The 7269-nt window shown below is 35.2% G+C and overlaps 1 protein-coding gene across 2 annotated transcripts in view; it reads right to left on the bottom strand.

Annotated features, from left to right (window-relative positions):
• Positions 1-7269, bottom strand: part of LOC106873635 (zinc finger protein 239) — a 25367-nt gene that overhangs the window by 14061 nt on the left and 4037 nt on the right. Inside the window, exon 2 of one of the 2 annotated variants that reach the window (XM_052978178.1) lies at positions 3964-4657. The gene's annotated coding sequence lies outside the window, so the exon portion shown is untranslated. Of the gene's footprint in view, positions 1-3963; positions 4665-7269 lie in introns of those variants that run through there. The other variant, XM_052978179.1, reaches the window with a different exon arrangement.

Here is a 7269-nt window from a genome sequence, read left to right on the forward strand (position 1 = left end):
GGAGATTCCGAATATGCAAGGAACCATGTTTTCTAAATTTCAAATTCAATAAGCATATACATAGGTGTATAAAGAGATAGATATGAATGTCTTCCTGGGGCTAAAAACAACAGTAACACTGTCTTCTATAGAACCGCTGCATTTAGTTGAATAAACGGACAGGGATAGATAGATAAATAAATGGATAGATAAATAAATGGATAGATAGATAAATAGATAAATAAATGGATGAAAATGTTCAAAATCTAAAATTGGTGGAGGGAATGATATTTTTTCTTTCTTTTTGTATATCTGTAATCTCCGATATCTAAAACGTAGGAATCCGAACATTTTTTTTTTAAAACAATGCATTTTTCAAGGAGGTACGAAACTGCACTAACCCCGTTCTTTCATAATTCATATTTCAAATGAACCGCATTAGATCATTCACACAACGTAAATATCTTAATTAGATATGTTTGGATTCTTATGGGAACGGAGCTGTTTAAATGTGACGATTCATAACAACAAAGAACACGTGGAGTTAGTTTTGTGGGTTTTAGCTACAATTAATTCATGCTTTGTGTCTCCGTTTCTTAGGTTTTTGTTTACAGTTGCCTTTCTTTTTACTTGCCTCATTCAGCATGAAGTAATATGGTTTACTGTCAAAATTCTTTGATCAAACCTAATAAATATTCCTTACACATACACACGGCAAGAGCTACATAGTTTTATAAAGAGAGAGTGTGAGATAAATATATAGTTTACTATGATGAGAGTTAAAAACGAAAGAGTTTTTTTTTTGCCGTCACAGATTTTGACCCTTTAAAAGTAACTGAAAATGTTCAAACTTTGAATATTGAAGTAGTTTTTCACACTGAATCCCAGCTTGTGATTAATTTATTCCAGAAAAGTGTTAGAGAGGTTTGGAGTTTGATCATTTTACCAAATCAGAAAACAGGATTTGTACATGATAGCTGTGATAAAATGAAAGCAAACAGTTAAAGACGAAGTTTTAAACAAAACGAAGGCAATGCGCGAGAGATAATAATATACAAAGGGAGAGAAACATAAAACATGTGGTAATTAGTAAGAGAGATTGATGTTGATAAATAAAGAGTAAATATAAAAGTGAGTTATTTCTCATAGATTATATAATTTTTATTATTATTTACAGATAAATTAATTTTTTTTTTTACTATTATTTATGGACGATCACAGATTGTTTGCAATTTTGTAAATTATAAAATTAAGACAAAGGATTTTCTGGCTAAATTTCACAATATTTTATGTCTTTTTTCAGAAAATATCTTTATTTATTGGTGAACTGTCAATTTTGTGGCAGAGCATAAAGATTAACGTTGTAGTCAAAATAAAATTAGCTAACAGGACTGGAAGCCAGCTGAATACTGTAAGAGAGTTACCTGTTTCATGATGATACACACTGGGCATAAAAATACCAACATTATGATTGCTGCTCAGTACTTTCTGAACACTGTAAAAGACAAGCCTAATATGGACAGCAGCAACAGAGACTACAAAGTCATGACCAGCAAGAAAGAATACAGAAGGTTCATCTCTGGATCTGTCACTTGACTGCTTGTTATACTTCCACAAAGAGTCAGAAGTGGTGGTTAGAAAATTTCTACCACTTCTCCAGCCCTAAATTCTGGCCTCCTAATTCCCCTGATTTTAATCCCCAGGATTATCATTTGTGAGGCACAGTTGAGAAAGACACCAACTGCTCGCTTTCGACATCAAGATCAGTGTTTCAAGATTTCTCCAGGGACAAAGGGAGGGACACATATGCCAGGCTCTGGAGCTGTGTTCGGATCATAGTGGAAGCTGAGGGTGGCTACTTTGAGTAAACTGCTGTCTCCCAGCCATAATCTAGTTGATATTTTTGGTCTTTTAATATACTTTTATTTTTAATATACTTTTATTTAATATACTTTTATTTTATTTTTGTTTCAGTCATTTTCATGCAAACGTAACCCAAACACCCTGCATGTATAAAGCCACATGTTGTTAACTTCATCAAACATAGAATAAATGACACTAGAAATAGATGACAGGTGAACTGGCTTTTGTTTAGAATTATCAGGTAAACAGCTATATCGAGTTGTTAATACATAAAGATAGGGTGTAGTTGTTGTGCATCATGTAAATATCTCTGAGTAGACAGAATAAAAGAGAAATGTTACATCTGTAACAGCCAGCAAAGAAAGAGATGAAATCACATCTTTATGTCTCTGACATTACTGACACAAGTCATGTTGCTTCTGTTACAGGTGTCAAGTAAAAGAAAGAGAGCATTCTATTTACTGTTCCATTTCTATAAAAATTTCATAGGTTATCTAGGCTGAACTGAATTTAACCTCACATATTGCAGAAGTGGATAAGTTTATCAGAGTGGAACAAAATTGACAAAGGATAGTGAGAAATCACCTCCAAATCGTTGTTTCTCAACTTTATGAAAATCATCATAATTTTGGCACTTGAAAACTTATCTCTGCAAAGTTTCATTTAAAGAAATCGTTATTCAGAAACTAACAGGGAATCAGTCTGGTTTGGGGCACTAAATTATACTTATGCCTCATGTTCTTCCTTCATGATCTCTTTTGTTTTGTATTTGGAGACATTGTTTATATTCATATTTGACAACTTTACAATATTCCTGAGTATAAAAAATTAATAACATATATAATTGTACATTATTTACAATTGACGGGTATTTGTCCTCATCTTGTTTGTTGTTAACACAAACGTTTTGGCTGATATACCCTCCAGCCTTCATCAGGTGTCTTGGGGAAATTTCGAACCTGGGTTCTCATTCCTAAAGTATTTTTCGATATTATTATTATTATTAATAATAACAACAACATCGAAAAATACCTTAGGAATGAGAACCCAGGTTCGAAATTTCCCCAAGACACGTTTTAACAAGAAACAAGATGAGGACAAATGGACAAATATCCATCAAATGTAAATAATGTACATAATTCATCTCTTAAATATATAACTGTATATATAATTGTGTAACATATTTAAAGAGCGAAGCATTAAAAAGACAATAAACAACAAATGCACTGTAGTCACAAGATGCGATTTTGAAGAAGAATAATATGTAGGATTGTGAGAAGGAAATTTGGAATAGAGTTCCCTATATCATTGAAAGGAAACTGCATTTGTGGCCAAGAAATGAGCAAGAGATGAATATTGCAAAAACAAAACAAAAAAAAAAATCCGAAATTTCTGGACATACTTTTGTCAATTTCCATTGCATAGAACACAGGAATATTTAAAAAATACAGCAAACAAGAAACTATCCTTTTCCTTTCTCCCCTGTATGAATACGTTTGTGTCTTGTTAAGTCACTATTTTTAGAGAATGATTTACCACAGATATCACAATGATGTGGTTTCTCTCCAGTATGAATACGTTTGTGTCCTGTTAAGTGAATACTTTGAGAGAATGATCTACCACAAATATCACAGCCATAAGGCTTCTCACCTGTATGAGTACGTTTGTGTTTCTTTAAGGCATCACTTTGAAAGAATGATTTACCACAGACATCACAATGATATGGTGTCCTTGTATGGATACGTTTGTGTGCTGCTAAGGAACTAATTTGAGAGAATGATTTGCCACAAATATCACAATGATATGGTCTCTCTCCTGTGTGAATACGTTTGTGCGTTGCTAAGGAACCATTTCTAGAGAATGATTTGCCACAAATATCACAATGATATGGCTTCTCTCCTGTATGAACACGTTTGTGTTTCTTTAAGGCACTATTTTCAGAGAATGTCTTACCACAGATCTCACAGTGATATGGTTTCTCTCCTGTATGAATACGTTTGTGTGTAGAGAGACTAAAACTTTCAGAGAATGATTTATCACAGATCACATAGTGATATGGCTTCTCTCCTGTATGAATACATTTGTGTTTCTTTAAGATACAACTTATTGAGAATGTCTTACCACAGATCTCACAGCGATATGGCTTCTCTCCTGTATGAGCACGTATGTGTTTCTTTAAGTCATTACTTTGAAAGAATAATTTACCACAGACATCACAATGATACGGTTTCTCTCCCGTATGAGTACTTTTGTGTTTCTTTAAGTCATTACTTCGAGAGAATGATTTACCACAAATATCACAGTGCAATGGTTTCTCTCCTGTATGAATACATTTGTGAGAATTTAGGTTACATTTGAGAGAATAAACCTTTTTACAAATGTCACAGTCATAAGACAATTTTCTCTTCTCTTTTATCATGTGTTCAGAGGAAAGCAATTCTTTAAGTTTCTCATTCTTTTCCATTATTATCCTCTTAAATATCAGTTAAAATATTTTTCTTGTTTTATTCTTATACTTTATTCCTTACAAATAATTCTACTGCTGTATTTCTCTCCAGTGTTACCTTTCTCTGGCAGCAATTACATAAATTTAACTAACTTTCATCAGCACAGAAGCTCCTCCTCTTGACACTCCAGTCAGTGATGTTCAGAAATTTGGCTAATATTATTTCAGAGCAAATATTTTACAGGAATTCTACGACAGGTTTGTAGAAACGATGTTCTACTTCTGTTTTGTATAATATTTTCCTTTAGTCTTTAAAAAATGGTAAATATTGAGAATATTTCTTCTGCTATGCCAATGTCACTTGATGTTCTGAAATTATAGAGAAAGAACAGTGTAAGATATAGAGGCTATGTAAAAAATACAGATTCATTTCTATTGAGATAAACTGTAAAAATAAATATTCAACAACTGAATATTTTAATTTATTAAAATTTACATCACAGAATCTTGTGTGAAGCTTACATATCCACACATATCCATAGTGTACATACACACACAAGCATCTATGTATACATATATGTATATATATGTTTATGTATTTATACGTACGTTTGTGTATCTATTTGTGAGCTGTGAGCACAGATCTGTTTCTGTCTGTCTGCATATGTATTGAGTCATTTCATAAATAATGCGTCTTTTTATACTTCTTTTATTTTTCAAGATGAAGATAAAGTCATATTTTAATCTAAAATATACTCTCCTTCATTTTCTATAATGCTCTTCCATCTATCTGAGAGACATGCAAGGCTTCTCTTCCAAAATTCACTTCTCCATCATAAAAAATATTCCTCTGGTACTGTTCTGACCTCGTCTACAGAATTCATATTTTTTTCGTCCAAATGATTATGAAGACTGCAAAATAAATGATAATCAGATGGGGTAATATCTGGCGAATATGGTGGGTTGGGCATTGTTTCCCATTTAAACAACTCCAGCCTTTGGAATGTCATCTTCACTATATGTGGGTGAGTATTATCCTGATGGAAAAACAACTTTCATCTTGAAACCAAAGATGAGCGTTTTCTTGTAGAGCAGGTGTCGATCAATTGTTGAATGATCAAATTCAAACTTCTCTGTTAATTCCTCAACAGTTTACTATAGGATTTTACTCCACCAAGGCTTGCAGGATGTCCTTGTCGAGCGCTACAAATCTTTCAGGATGAGGGTCATCTTCTAAGCCTTAGTTTCCGGCTCGGAATTTCTGGAACCACTGTTGACACTGGCTTATGCTTATTGTCCGACCCCCTTACACTGCATCAATATTCATTGCTCTTTCTGTTGCGTTGTTGCCTTTATTGAACACAAAAAGCAAAATATGCCGAATATGCTCCTTTGTCACTTGCATTATAGCTTCGAAAAAATAACTGTTAAAATCGAACTGCACTCTTTAAAACTTGCACTAAGAATAAGGATAAGGTAAAATTATTACCTGCTTTTAAAGCAAGTTGACACAGGTAGTTTATCCTGTCCCCCTCCAAGTTTTAGATCATAATATCGCATTAAGGGATGACCCAATATATGTATATATACATATAGGCACAGGCGTGACTGTGAGGTAAGAAATTTGCTTCCCAACTATATGGTACCAGGTTCAGTTCCACTGTGTGGCAACTTGGGCAACTGTCTTCAATTATAGCCTCAGGCCAAACAAAGTGGACTTAGCAGATGGAAACTGAAAGAAGCCCATAAGAGATATATGTATGTATGTGTATGTGTGTGTGTGCGCATGTGTCTGTATTTGTCCTACCATCACTGCCTGACAGCTGGTGCTGGTGTTTTTATATCCCTGTCATTTAGCAGTTCAGCAAAAGACACCAATAGAATAAGTACTAGGCTTAAAAAATAAGTCCTGGTGTTAATTTGTTTGATTAAAATCCTTCAAGGCAGTGCTCCAGCATGGCCACAGTCAAATGAGGGAAACAAATAATAGAATATAAATTTCTATATGTTAAATCTAATTACATTTTGGATACACACTCTTCTCTATACATCACTACTGACTTTCTCACTGGAAAAGCCTTCCCTATATATTGCACAAATGTAATTATTTTGCCCAAATAAATTGCACTTCATATTCCCTGGATCCAATAAAGCTGTAGAATGTTATTCAAGCACACGTCTGCTTTTCATGTTGACACGGGTTGGACCTTTTGACTGAGAGCTACAATCTGATCTGGCAAAGTTTCTACAGCTGGACACTCTTCCTAACGCCAACCACTCCGAGATTGTAGTGGGTGCTTTTTAGGTACCACTGGCACGAAGGCCAGTCAGGCAGTACTGGCATCAACCACGCTCAAATGGTGTCTTTTATGTGCCACTGACAGAGGTGCCAGTCAGGCAACATTGGCAAACGATCACACACAAATGATGCTTTTTACGTGCCACTGGCATGGGAACCAGTCACGCAGCATGGTAACGGTCATGCAAAAATGGTGCTTTTAATATGCCACTGGCACATGTGCCAATCAGGCGTTACTGTCATCGGCCACAACAACGTTTTCGCTTGCCTCAACAAGTCTTCGCAAGTGTAGTTTATTGCCCAATGACTGAAGGGTACTCTTAAACGGGCTGGTCATGCTGCACTGGTATAGGCCACGGTTATGGTCTCACTTGGCTTGCTGGGTCTTCTCAAGCACAACATATCTCCAAAAGTTTTGGTCACTTGATATTGCTTCAGTGAAGCCCTGTGTTCAAAGGTTGTGGCTTCACCACTTCATCCCAGGTCTTTGTGGGTCTACCTCTTCCACAGGTTCCCTCTACTGCTAGGATGTGACGCACAGCTGTCCTCATCCATTTGCAACACATGACCATACCAGCACAGTCGTCTCCCTTGCATACCACGTCTGATGTTTCTTAAGTTCAACTTTTCTCTCAGAGTGCTTACACTCTGTCACGTATGCAAGGGCTCGTAACTTCGAGAA

Source organism: Octopus bimaculoides, chromosome 30, assembly GCF_001194135.2.
Source record: "Octopus bimaculoides isolate UCB-OBI-ISO-001 chromosome 30, ASM119413v2, whole genome shotgun sequence".
NCBI lineage: Eukaryota > Metazoa > Mollusca > Cephalopoda > Octopoda > Octopodidae > Octopus > Octopus bimaculoides.